The sequence below is a fragment of the Schistocerca americana genome, chromosome 4, assembly GCF_021461395.2.
Source record: "Schistocerca americana isolate TAMUIC-IGC-003095 chromosome 4, iqSchAmer2.1, whole genome shotgun sequence".
Classification (NCBI taxonomy): Eukaryota; Metazoa; Arthropoda; class Insecta; order Orthoptera; family Acrididae; genus Schistocerca; species Schistocerca americana.
This window is the reverse complement of record NC_060122.1, coordinates 296,164,898-296,179,206: the sequence shown is the minus strand read 5'-3', so window position 1 is coordinate 296,179,206 and position 14,309 is coordinate 296,164,898.

Here is a 14,309-nt window from a genome sequence, read left to right as displayed (position 1 = left end):
CAGTGTCGATCGCCTCCTAAGATCAATGTATTACCCGCACTGTATCTGTATTATCACCTGAAACAAATGCACAAAATACAATCACCATATTACGAAAGACGTTCAATACGTAATGCAATATTTTTTTCCTCGGCAGATTTCGGTTGAAAAAAATGCAGAATTTGTTGTGGGATATCGTGGAATATTTCCGCTTGTGTCTATAGTTTTATGAATTTCCGATATGGGACGGCGCTATACGTGGCCTTCAAAATGGCGTCTGTAACGGAATGGCACTCCAGACATAGATCTGCCATCCGGTTTCTTTTGGCGGAAAACCAGAGCATCGTAGATATACATAACCCCTTGCAGAATGTCTACGGAGATCGACAGCAACCAGGGCAAGGGTGAGTCGTTGGGCGACGCATCTGTCATCATCACAACAATGTCGTGCAAACGTGCGGACACTCTCATTAGAGGTGATCGACGTATCACAAATACCTGGATGCTCAACTGGACAAGAGGCAAACTTAACGTTAGCTTGGACGTCGACCAGCAGAATGGTAGCATGCGCGCATACAGGCCCACCCTATAAGGCAATGTGGCACTGAAAGGATAGCATTTTGAAAGAAATAGTATTTTGTAGCCTAAAGAGTGGGGAATAATATGGTGTACTGGAATTCTGAATAAAACCAACCTACTTTCAGAAAAAGACTGTTGTATTACGTACTGGGCGCCCCTTGTAGTATCATTCAACGATTCTTCTGAAAGAACAACCGCGTACCTTAGTCAAAATACAAATGCTCTGGATCAAAGTGCATCGGTTCCATCCTATTTGCAGGTTCGGACAGAATTATTGTGACCGTGGATTTTCCCAGAGCTGTATGATGGGTGTGGTGTAGCAATACACGATCTGCAATTCTTGATACATTTCAGTGCACAGCTATAAAGATAAAAGTCCACAGAAATTTAATGAGTGTGGGAGAAATCAGAGGAACGATTTCGCCAGGGTTTTCACACTGCAACGTGGGTTGCATCGGCGACAGTGTCCTCAGTGCCACACGGATCTGGCATTGAAAGCAGACAAACAGAGGCTCAGGCGTTGAAAGCAGGGAAACAGAGGCTCATCCATAATGGGCACGGCCGCACGAAGGTCTCCTCTCTTACACTGTCCATCTTTGAGTGAACCGTGGACCTTCCATCCGCGGTTGGCTTCAGAAAATTTGCTATAGTGGTTCCTTCCAGTCTGCCGACACAACCGGTACCGTAGGCGTGCAATTCCCACGGGAACGACAGAAGAATTTATGTCTTTTACGTTACCTGGTAAATTCAGTTTTGCACGAAGCCTGAGACTGACAATATCTCTGTGTCCTTTGCCGAGTTTTGACTTAACAGCATCGCTTTCAGTTCCTGTCTCAAGAAGCTGCGGTCGTAGATCGTTTTTCCCAATGCGCGACAAAGAGGTTCAAATGGTTCGAATGGCTCTGAGCACTATGCGACTTAACTTCTGAGGTCATCAGTCGCCTAGAACTTACAACTATTTAAACCCAACTAACCTAAGGACATCACACACATCCATGCCCGAGGCAGGATTCGAACCTGCGACCGTAGCGGTCGCCCGGTTCCAGACTGTAGCGCCTAGAACCGCACGGCCACGCGGGCCGGCTGCGACAAAGAGACACGTGTTGCCAAAGTACGCAGTCGCCAGTCCTGTGCCACCTTTTTCTTTCATGTCATGGAGAACTTATGGAAGGATATCTATAAATACTTAACATTACCTCAAGATCACACGTCCAGGTTTGTGACGAGGAATCAAAATTTTCGTATCGCTACAAATTTACTGCCCGCCAACGTCCATCCGTTTCATAGCAAACCGCATCTCGCGAAGGACTGGTAATTCCGACGAGAAAATGCACCACCGCTTCACTTCTATTTGTGTCAGTATGGGCTTAGGACATTCCAAGGTCATTAGGGTGCTGCCGCAACGCTCGTCAGCTGATCAGTTATTGAACATATCTGGCGCGCCAATACGGGAGTTGTGTCCATTTTTGTACCAATCTTTGACCAGTTTCAATGAGTTGTAGGCGGCTGGTAAGTTATGAGCAATCAAGGTGGTACCTTACTTCGTTGTTACCGAAAGGTCACTTTACAATTATGTATAAGGTAGTACCTTAAAAAGCGCCCGTGTTTTATCATGTAAGGCATTATAAACCTGTGTATAAGGTTAGTTCTTTGTAAATTATACCCAAAGAGTTGGATCTAGCTTAATCAAATTACCCTACCACAAACACATAATCGAGTGAGGACTCTGGGGTGTCAACGGCGCGATGACAAATACCGAGATCTTCATCGTGAGACGTCAAGGCGACGATTCTAATAATTATCATTAAACCATATACCGTTTCTTCCTCTTCTGAATTATGAAAGACTTTGACTATATTTCCATTTCATAAAGGTGTTATTTTATTTTAAAGAAGTAAAAAGCTACTTAAACAAAAAAGAAAAAAAGAGGGAAAGAAATGGTCCGCCTCCACGTAGCGGACACAGACAACAGTGTCCCAGCTTACGACTCATCCGAGCTCGTTGGACAGTCGCAGCGGCTAAGAGGCCAAAATCGACGATCCATGAGAAATTTGGCGGTAAGTGTTATACCGAGCGATACGTCTAAAAGCAATAGTCGTGCGACCATGACGACTGCTCTGCCCTGCGATGTATGGCGAGGAGAGTTACACTACTGGCCATTAAAATTGCTACGCCAAGAAGAAATGCAGATGATAAACGGGTATTCATTGGACAATTATACTATACTAGAACTCACATGTGATTACATTTTCAAGCAATTTGGGTGCAGAGATCCTGAGAAATCAGTACCCAGAACAACCACCTCTGGCCGTAATAACGGCTTTGATACGCCTGGGCGTTGAGTCAAACAGAGCTTGGATAGCGTGTACAGGTACAGCTGCCCATGCAGCTTCAATACGATACCACAGTTCATCAAGAGTGGTGACTGGCGTATTGTGACGACCCAGTTGCTCGGCCACCACTGACCAGACGTTTTCAGTTGGTGAGGGATCTGGAGAATGTGTTGGCCAGGGCAGCAGTCGAACATTTTCTGTATCCAGAAAAGCTCGTACAGGACCTGCAACATGCGGTCGTGCATTATCCTGCTAAACAGTAGGGTTTCCCAGGGATCGGATGAAGGGTAGTGCCACGGGTCGTAACACATCTGAAATGTAACGTCCACTGTTCAAAGTGACGTCAATGCGAACAAGAGGTGACCGAGACGTGTAACCAATGGCACCCCGTACCATCACTCCGGGTAATACGATGATGACGTGCTACAGACACGAAATTTAACCGACAGGAAGAAGATGCTGTGACATGTAAGTGATTAGCTTTTCAGAGCATTCACACAAGGTTGGCGCCGGTGGCGACACCTACAACTTGCTGACATGAGGAAAGTTTCCAACCTATTTCTCATACATAAACAGCAGTTGACCGGCGCTGCCTGGTGAAAAGTTGTTGTGATTCCTCGTGTAAGGAGGACAAAGGCTTACCATCAAGTTTCCGACTTTGATAAAGGTCGGATTGTAGCCTATCGCGATTGCGGTTTATCGTATCGCGACATTGCTGCTCGCGTTGGTCGAGATCCAATGACTGTTACCAGAATATGGAATCGGTGGGTTCAGGAAAGTAATACGGAACGGCGTGCTGAATCCCAACGGCCTCGTATCACTAGCAGTCGAGATGACAGGCATCTTATCCGCATGGATCGTGCAGCCACGTCTCGATCCCTGAGTCAACAGATGGGGACGTTTGCAAGACAACAACCATCTGCACGAACAGTTCGACGATGTTTGCAGCAGCATGGACTATCACCTCGGGGACCATGGCTGCGGTTACCCTTGACGCTGCATCACAGACAGGAGTGCCTGCGATGGTGTACTCAACGACGAACTCTGGGTGCACGAATGGCAAAACGTCATTTTTCAGATGAATCCAGGTTCTGTTTACAGCATCATGACGGTCGCATCCGTGTTTGACGACATCGCGGTGAACGCACATTGGAAGCGTGTATTCGTCACCGCCATACTGGCGTATCACCTGGCGTGATGGTATTGGGTGCCATTGGTTACACGTCTCGGTCACCTCTTGTTCGCATTAACGGCACCTTGAACAGTGGACGTTACATTTCAGATGTGTTACGAGCCGTGGCTCTACCCTTCATTCGATCCCTGCGAAACCGTACATTTCAACAGGATAATGCACGACCGCATGTTGCAGGTTCTGTACGGGCCTTTCTGGATACAGGAACTATTCGAATGCTGCCGTGGCCAGCACATTCTCCAGATCTCTCACCAATTGAAAGCGTCTGGTCAATGGTGGTCGAGCAACTGGCTCGTCACAATGCGCCAGTCACTACTCTTGATGAACTGTGGTATCATGTTGAAGCTGCATGGGCAGCTGTACCTGCACACGCCATCCAAGCTCTGTTTGACTCAATGCCCAGGCGTATCACGGCCGTTATTACGGCCAGAGGTGGTTGTTGTGGGTACTGATTTTTCAGGATCTATGCACCCAAATTGCGTGAAAGTGTAATCACATGTCAGTTCTAGTGTAATATATTTGTCCAATGAATACCCGTTTATCATCTGCATTTCTTTTTGGTGTAGCAATTTTAATGGCTCAAATGGTTCAAATGGCTCTGAGCACTATGGGACTCAACTGCAGAGGTCATTAGTCCCCTAGAACTTAGAACTAGTTAAACCTAACTAACCTACAGACATGACAAATATCCATGCCCGAGGCAGGATTCGAACCTGCGACCGTAGCGGTCGTGCGGTTCCAGACTGCAGCGCCTTTAACCGCACGGCCACTTCGGCCGGCCAATTTTAATGACCAGTAGTGTAGTTTATGTCAAAATTTTATGAAAACTTAACGAAAAGTTTTCGAAACCCTTACCGTCTACAGCCCACTATGGAAGTTGAAACACCGACTAGTTGGCACGTGGCTCGGACCAGGCTGACTACCACCGGTTTACTGTATAGCACAAAGTCAACGAAGAATGGCAAAGTAAGAATAAAAGCACGACGTGGCAGAGGTATGTTTCCACGGTTGTAGCTGTTGAACTTATAATTTACTGATGAAACTATGAGTAAATGCAAAATATAAAGTGTTTACACAGGAGTCCACAACTAGTGAGAAATGAATCGAAGTTCAGAAAAGTGAGGCCCACATAATATCCATGTGGTTGCTCGAAAGCTTTTAAAATAAAGATATAAATTATGTAGCTTGAGAATGGCCCTGCAGTTACTAGTCACCTCAACGATCTTCAGTTCCCAGTTCCCTTGAGAATTTAAAAGAATATTTGCATAACAGATACATACAAAAGCCGCTTCCGTAAAGGAAGAAATGGGGTAGACAATAGAAAGAATGCCGCAGTATTCCATCTGACATTACAGCCAATAAGTAGGAAAGTTTATAGATTGGGTAATAAATGGAATAGGATGCCAAAGGAGATATTAACGCCAGAAGATAGTCGAGAAATGCAGGAAGGTCTGCAGAGGAACGACAGCTGGTGTGTAGACTCTCAGTTATCGCTGAACATAATGGAACGTAATGTACTGCTCATAAATAAGCGAAGGGGTCCATTAATGTTCGATTACGCGGTAAATTACGGAAAACAGTAGATACCTTAAAATTCATGGGTTTAACCGTCTGGAGCGACCTAAAGTGGGTCGACTGTACAAAACTAGATCGAGCAAAGGAGATGCAAGGCAGTGATTAACTGAAAGGGCAGTAAAAATTTTAATTCAACCACGAAAGAAGTTGCCTTCAAACAACCGCTCGAATGATTCTTTGACTACCACCCATGAGTGTGGGACCCGTACCAGGTTGGATTAATATAAGGGATAGACCCGACAAAGATTGGTGCGATTCTTCATGGAATGTTGTGTAATTGCAAGAGCATTACAGAGATGCTCAAAAAACTATAGTCTTTAGAGCAGTTGTGAATCACGGAGAGTTCTCCTGCTGACATTCGGGGAGTGTACGTTCCAAAATGAGGCGGACGATTTGTAACTTCCTCCCGCATATGGGTGCGAAATGACCACGTCGAGTATATCAGGGAAATTGAAGCTCGTAGGAACACTTGCCAGCTTTTTTTCTTCACAAATACATTTCATAAATGGAACAGGGTACGAGGGAAACGATTTTCTGTTTACATTTTCCTAAATATTTTTCATCTCCTCACAATACCTCGTTTTCTTTCTTCAAACCACTTCGGATCTTTCTCTCACCTCTTAATCTTGGAATCATGATTGCAGCTCTTTCTATTGCATCTTCTTCTTTTACGTTTTGTATCTTTAATCCTTTTATTAACTTGTTCTTTTTTTTGTCCCCGAGATACTTGATCTCTTGTTAGCCTATTTTTGTTCATTCTTATAAATGTCCAGAAACATCATTCTTCTTTGGCATATACTTTATGTTCTTTTTTTCCTATGATTTGTCATTTTTTCCTAGATCTCTATTTCCAGATGTTTTGGTTTCTCTGGTTTTCACTTCAGTCGTAATATGTTCTATATCTACAAATATATTTCGCAAGCCACCGTATGGTGCATGGCGGAGGATACCCTATACCATTACTAGACGTTTCCTGTATGTTTAACTCGAAAACAGAGAATGGAAAAGACGACTAACAGTATCCGTGTATACCCTAATTTCTCGTGTTTTACGTTCGTGGTCCGTACGCGGAATGTATGTTGGCGGCAGTAGAATCGTTCTGTAGTCAGCTTCAAATACCATTCTCTATATTTTCTCAATAGTGTTCCATGAAAAGAACGCCGCATTCCTTCAAGGGATTCCAATTTCAGTTCCCGAAGCATCTCCGTAATACTTGGCTGTTGTTCAAAACTACGAGTAACAAATCTAGCAGCCCGCCTCTGAATTGATTCGATGTCTTCCTTTAATCTGACCAGGTGCGGATCCCGAACACTAAAGCAGTACTCAACAGTTGGTCGCACAAACGTCCTATTTGCTGTCTACTCTAACGATGAATCATACTTTCCCAAAATTCTCCCAATTAACTGAAGTCGACCATTCGCCTTTTCTTTCATAATCCTTGGACGCTCGTTTAATTTCATATCACTTTGCAACGTTACGCCAGATATTTCAACGACGTGACTGTGTCAAGCAGGACAGTACTAATGCTGTATCCGAACATTACGGCATTGTTTTTCCTACTCATCCGCGTTAACTTACATTTTTCTACATTTAGAGCTAGCTGCCAGTCACAGTGCCAACTAGAAATAGTGTCTAATTCATCTCGTATCTTCCTAAATTCGCTCAATGTTGACACTTTCCCGCACACACACAGCATCATCAACAAAACAACCGCAGACTGCTGCCCACCCTATCCACCAAATCTTTTATCTATATATAGAAAATAATAGCGGTGCTATCACACTCCCCTGGGGCTCTCCTGACGATTCCCTTATCTCTGATGAATACTCGCCGGCGAGGACAATGTACTGGTCCACATGCTCGTATCTTCGTTAACGGTCTGGAGTGGAGCACCGTGTCAAATGCTTTTGAGAAATCTAGAAATATGGAATCTGCCTGTTGACCTTCATTCAGCCGTTGCGGTGGCCGAGCGGTTCTAAGCGCTTCAGGCCGGAAGCGCGTGACTGTTACAGTCGCAGGTTCGAATCCTGCCTCGGGCGTGGATGTGTGTGATGTCCTTAGGTTAGTTAGGTTTAAGTAGTTCTAAGTTCTAGGGGACTGATGACCTCAGATGTTAAGTCCCATAGTGCTCAGAACCATTTGAAACATTTTTTGACCTTCGTTCATTGTTCGCTGTGTATCATGTGAGAAAAGGGCGATACGAGTTTCGCATGAGCGATGCTCTCTAAAATCGTGCTGATACCTGGACATAAGCTTTTCGGTTTGAAGAAAATGTATGATACTCGAACTCCGAGTATCTACAGAATTATTCAGGAAACCGATATTAAGGGTACTGGTCTGTAACTTTGTGGTGTTAATTTTAGATTTCCCGAGACCCACTTTTTCCTATAAAAATCTTTTTTCATCTGTGTGCTCTTTCCATTTTGTGCATCATTTCATCGAGGGTAGATTTTTCTTAACAATTTTGTTCAATTACCTTTCATAGGTACTCGACTGTTTTTCTTTTCATCGTCGTCTCTTGCTAAAATCATTTTTGTTAGTAACAATGTTAGTCTCCGCAGTGGAGATTCTTAATAGTCCATATCCGTACGATAATTGATTATCCCATATTGCAGTTAGTATTACAGACAAATTGAGGGATATGAAATTCAAAATTTCTCCTGGTGAATTGAATGCTCAAAGAAATTTCTAGCTTGCAGTCGGTTGTCGTCAACCCTCCACAATATGTCGACTTGACACTTGCCAGTCAGCCTCAGCTGAACCATCGAAGACTGACGACGACGTCCTCCTTTCCGCAATACATAACACAGCATGCTCCGAGCATTACGCGCATGCGTCAGGATTCTACGAGGGTCGCTCAATAATTAATTCCCCACATTTTTTAAAAAAGCCATTAATATACATAGACAAACGTCCTTGTTGGTGCTTCACACTTGATGTTTGTTCTGTGCGCTGGTGAAGTTTCGAACCGTTCTGGCAAATGGCAGATGGCAGAGCCGTAGTACAGCGTCAAAATGGTGTCTATATACGACTCACATTACAAGCAGCGTGCTGTTACTGAATACTTGTGTGCAGAAAAAGAAACCGTAGTGAACATGCATAAACGTTTGTGTGCAGTTTATGACGATGCTGCAGTTGATAGGAGTGCGGTTGGGCGATAGGCAAAGAAAATTACAGCCTCAGGAAATGCAGAAACAGAGCTCCATGATCAGCCACGCTCGGGACGTCCTGTCACAGCCACTGCTCCAGACATGCTGAATCGTGCCGACCGGCGCCTCACAACTAGACAACTGGCTTTACAGTTGTCGGTCAGCATTGAAAGTGCGTGTGCAAAGATCGAGACTCTCGGATATTCAAAGAGATGCTCACGATGGGTTCTACGAATGCTCACAGCGGACCATAAGATTCAAAGAAAGACTATTTCACCTGAATTGTAGGAGCGTTTTGAGACCGACGGTCTTTCTGTTAAAAAATGGTTCAAATGGTTCTGAGCACTATGGGACTCAACTGCTGTGGTCATAAGTCCCCTAGAACTTAGAACTACTTAAACCTAACTAACCTACGGACATCACACACATCCATGCCCGAGGCAGGATTCGAACCTGCGACCGTAGCGGTCGTGCGGTTCCAGACTGTATCGGCTAGAACCGCTCGGCCACCCCGGCCGGCCTGTCACGGATCGTCACGGGGGACGAAAGCTGGATGCACACTTCGCGCCGGAAACAAAAAGGCAGTCCATGAAGTGGCATCACCCTCCTTCGCCAGAAAAGAAGAAATTCAAGATAACCTCCTCTGCGGGAATGGTCATGGCGGTAGTCTGCTGTGATTATGATGGCGTCATCCTCGTAGACGTGATGCCAAGAGCGTCAACCATCAATTTAGAGGCATACGTGAAGACTCTGAATAAACTCAACAACCGTTTCCGACGTATTCGATCGGACAAGATTCCAGGAGAAATCTTGCTCCAACACGATAATGCACGCCCACATACAAGTCTGAGAACCCGGGAACACATCACCAAATTGGGTTGACATCATTGCCTCATTCACCCTGCATTCCAGACCTGGCACCCTCGGACGTCCATCTCTTTGAGCCGCTTAAAGATTCTCTACGGCGAACACACTTTGAAGATGACGAGAGCGTCAGTCATGCAGTGAGAACATGGCTACGCCTACAGAACAAGAGCTTTTACCAGCAGGGGATACATGCTCTCCCACAACGTTGACTTACGGCCGTAGAACGTGCTGGAGGCTACGTAGAAAAATGGGGCATGGACAAGACATGTTGATGTATATTGTCACCAAATTCTAACTCTTAACAATAAATATATTCTGAGAAAAAATGTGGGGCATTACATACTGAACGACCCTCGTACAAACTGATCACACTACACGGCGGCAGCGCCCTCGCTGGTGGAACTGCGGAACTGAACCGTCTCTAGCAGCGCCGCCCGCCGCTGTCGTAGACGTACTCTTTCGTCTTCGATTAGAGCAAATCGTAGAGGTGGTAGCTTTCCACTCTTTATCTAGTTGGTAACCACTGTCACGGTTCATCAGATTTTCCGTCCAAGTGTGTTTCCACGGGTAGTATAATAACGCAGTCCCAAAGATGTTACTGTGATCAGAATTGTTATCTTATTATTCTCCTTTAAATGTACGATAATGTTCGGTAATAACAGTCTTGCTTGGTTACAAAAGGCGAGATGCAGTCAGGTATTCTTGGGCATTAACATCGATGTGGGCTGGTGCATCGTAGTGTTCAAACAACATGCCTTCGTGGACAATAAGGGGTACATTCTACAAGAACTACACGCGCCGTTACAATACGCGCATTGAGACTAGCGGTCGTCGCTTTGTACAATTATTATGAGCTATGCTGTTCGTTTTGCGGTGTACGCTTCGTACGTCCATAATACAAGAAATATACATGCTGACAAATTGGTTCCCTATCTCAGTATAATCGGTTGTGGACACACTATCACCCGTTTAATTTGACCTAAAAGGCTCGAGACACCCTGTATAAGCCGAACAATGCTACAACACCCTCAAAATATTTTGTAAATTCCAGCCTTCCGCGATAAATAAGTCCTACACCCACTCCAGGTGATTCCCAGTCTTAGATGGTGCATGGGAAACCACTTTCATCTGAAAAATAAGAAGGACTTTTATTGTTTTAAAAGAAATGTTACCAACCAAGGGAAGGAAAGCTAGAAATTTTTCCCGATGTGCTCTCCTTTGTCCACTTCCTGGTTCTTGGCTTCAACTGACAGAGCCTGCTGATCTACCGCCCGGAATATCAATTTTCCCTTAACACTTTCTTAGGTGGCCGAGCTCTGTAAGCTTACTAACCGAGTTTGAGACTGTGTGAGCCCTGTGTACTAGTGTTTTAAGCACACTTACAGTTCGCGGTGGGTGATGACAACTCGATGATTATATTGAGTTGGTGCATAAGAGCGAAGCGTTTTTCCATATGTTTAATAAATACAGCATATACATATACGGTTCAAATGGCTCTAAGCACTATAGGACTTAACATCTGAGGTCATCAGTCCCCTAGACTTAGTACTTAAACCTAACTAACGTAAGGACATCATACGCATCCCTGCCTGAGGCAGGATTCGAACCTGAGACAGTAGCAGCAGCGCGATTCCGGACTGAAGGGCCTAGAACCGCTCGGCCACAGCGGACGGCAACAACATATACACATAACAGAGACTTTAGCATCAATAATACACTCCTGGAAATTGAAATAAGAACACCGTGAATTCATTGTCCCAGGAAGGGGAAACTTTATTGACACATTCCTGGGGTCAGATACATCACATGATCACACTGACAGAACCACAGGCACATAGACACAGGCAACAGAGCATGCACAATGTCGGCACTAGTACAGTGTATATCCACCTTTCGCAGCAATGCAGGCTGCTATTCTCCCATGGAGACGATCGTAGAGATGCTGGATGTAGTCCTGTGGAACGGCTTGCCATGCCATTTCCACCTGGCGCCTCAGTTGGACCAGCGTTCGTGCTGGACGTGCAGACCGCGTGAGACGACGCTTCATCCAGTCCCAAACATGCTCAATGGGGGACAGATCCGGAGATCTTGCTGGCCAGGGTAGTTGACTTACACCTTCTAGAGCACGTTGGGTGGCACGGGATACATGCGGACGTGCATTGTCCTGTTGGAACAGCAAGTTCCCTTGCCGGTCTAGGAATGGTAGAACGATGGGTTCGATGACGGTTTGGATGTACCGTGCACTATTCAGTGTCCCCTCGACGATCACCAGTGGTGTACGGCCAGTGTAGAAGATTGCTCCCCACACCATGATGCCGGGTGTTGGCCCTGTGTGCCTCGGTCGTATGCAGTCCTGATTGTGGCGCTCACCTGCACGGCGCCAAACACGCGTACGACCATCATTGGCACCAAGGCAGAAGCGACTCTCATCGCTGAAGACGACACGTCTCCATTCGTCCCTCCATTCACGCCTGTCGCGACACCACTGGAGGCGGGCTGCACGATGTTGGGGCGTGAGCGGAAGACGGCCTAACGGTGTGCGGGACCATAGCCCAGCTTCATGGAGACGGTTGCGAATGGTCCTCGCCGATACCCCAGGAGCAACAGTGTCCCTAATTCGCTGGGAAGTGGCGGTGCGGTCCCCTACGGCACTGCGTAGGATCCTACGGTCTTGGCGTGCATCCGTGCGTCGCTGCGGTCCGGTCCCAGGTCGACGGGCACGTGCACCTTCCGCCGACCACTGGCGACAACATCGATGTACTGTGGAGACCTCACGCCCCACGTGTTGAGCAATTCGGTGGTACGTCCACCCGGCCTCCCGCATGCCCACTATACGCCCTCGCTTAAAGTCCGTCAACTGCACATACGGTTCACGTCCACGCTGTCGCGGCATGCTACCAGTGTTAAAGACTGCGATGGAGCTCCGTATGCCACGGCAAACTGGCTGACACTGACGGCGGCGGTGCACAAATGCTGCGCAGCTAGCGCCATTCGACGGCCAACACCGCGGTTCCTGGTGTGTCCGCTGTGCCGTGCGTGTGATCATTGCTTGTACAGCCCTCTCGCAGTGTCCGGAGCAAGTATGGTGGGTCTGACACACCGGTGTCAATGTGTTCTTTTTTCCATTTCCAGGAGTGTATATTCTCCTTGACTCGTTACAACAGTCTGCCAACGCTGAGGTACCTTTTCGATTCCGCTACTGTAGAAATCATTTGCTTTTGAGGCGAAGAACTCGTCTAGCCATGTACGGAGTGCAATTTCATTCGGAAAGAAAGTTCCTTTCGAGGTTTTTCATAGAGAGCGGAAAAGATGGAAATCTGAGGGCGCAAGATCAGGTGAATAAGATGGGTACAGAATGTCTTCCCAACCCCGTATTTTTTGTCAGTGTTCTTCGTATAATGCTTTTGTCAGTCTAGCAGAATGCGGAGGGGGGGGGGGGGGGGGGCGTTATCGTTGAGTGGTATCACTTCATACAGTATTCTGGTCGTTGTTCTTGGATTGCGTCTGCAAGACGTCTCAATTGTTGACAATAAATGTCAACATTGATAGTTACACATCGGAGAAACAGTTCGTGCTACACCACACCACCGCTGTGCAGGTCTTCGAACGGGTAGTTCTTGCTTTGTTTGGGCTCAATCATTCCTTTCCTTTTTCGTCGATTAATGCGTTTAAACGATCTTCATCAAATCCCAAAAGTCTTTCTGAACGTGGAGAGTCAGTAATGTCAAAACGCTCTGCCTTAAATTGGGAAAACCATTTCCTTGCCGTGCTCTGTCCAATGGCATTGTCTCCATACACGGCGGTTTCTGGCTGCCTCCGCTGCTGTCACCCCTCTGTTGATCTCAAACAGGAGAATATGTCGGAAATGTTCCGAGTTTTTCACTTGGCACTCCATTTTCTAGCGTCCACAGCTCCACTCACAATCTCCAAATGTCAATACGAGCACACAAATACCAACAGTGAACTGCAAATAAGAAAAGACAATCGACAAATAACTCGTAGCAATAGGAATGCCAACATGCACAACAAAAACGTTGTAAACTTATGCACCAACCTAACAGATACAAATGGTTACGAGTGGGCTCATCATAACTTAAATGCCTCAAAGAGCCATCATTCTTCCGCCCGCATCTCGTGGTCGTGCGGTAGCGTTCTCGCTTCCCACGCCCGGGTTCCCGGGTTCGATTCCCGGCGGGGTCAGGGATTTTCTCTGCCTCGTGATGGTTTAAGTAGTTCTAAGTTCTAGGGGACTTATGACCACAGCAGTTGAGTCCCATAGTGCTCAGAGCCATTTGAACCATCATTCTTCCGGCTAGCCGATCCAACCATGAAAGACAGACAACCATCTTTCCTTTATTCCATAGTGAGCAAAAAAAAAAATTTCAAATGGCTCTGAACCCTATAGGACTTAACTTCTGAGGTCATCAGTCCCTTAGAAGTTAGAACTACTTAAACCTAAGGTAACCTAAGGACGTCACACACATCCATGCCCGAGGCAGGATTCGAACCTGTGACCGTAGCGCTCGCGCGGTTCCAGACTGTAGCGCCTAGAACCGCTCGGCCACTCCGGCCGGCCATAGTGCATGGAGCCGAAAGGTGTAAAAATTCGATTAATTTATCTTCTCCATCTTACTC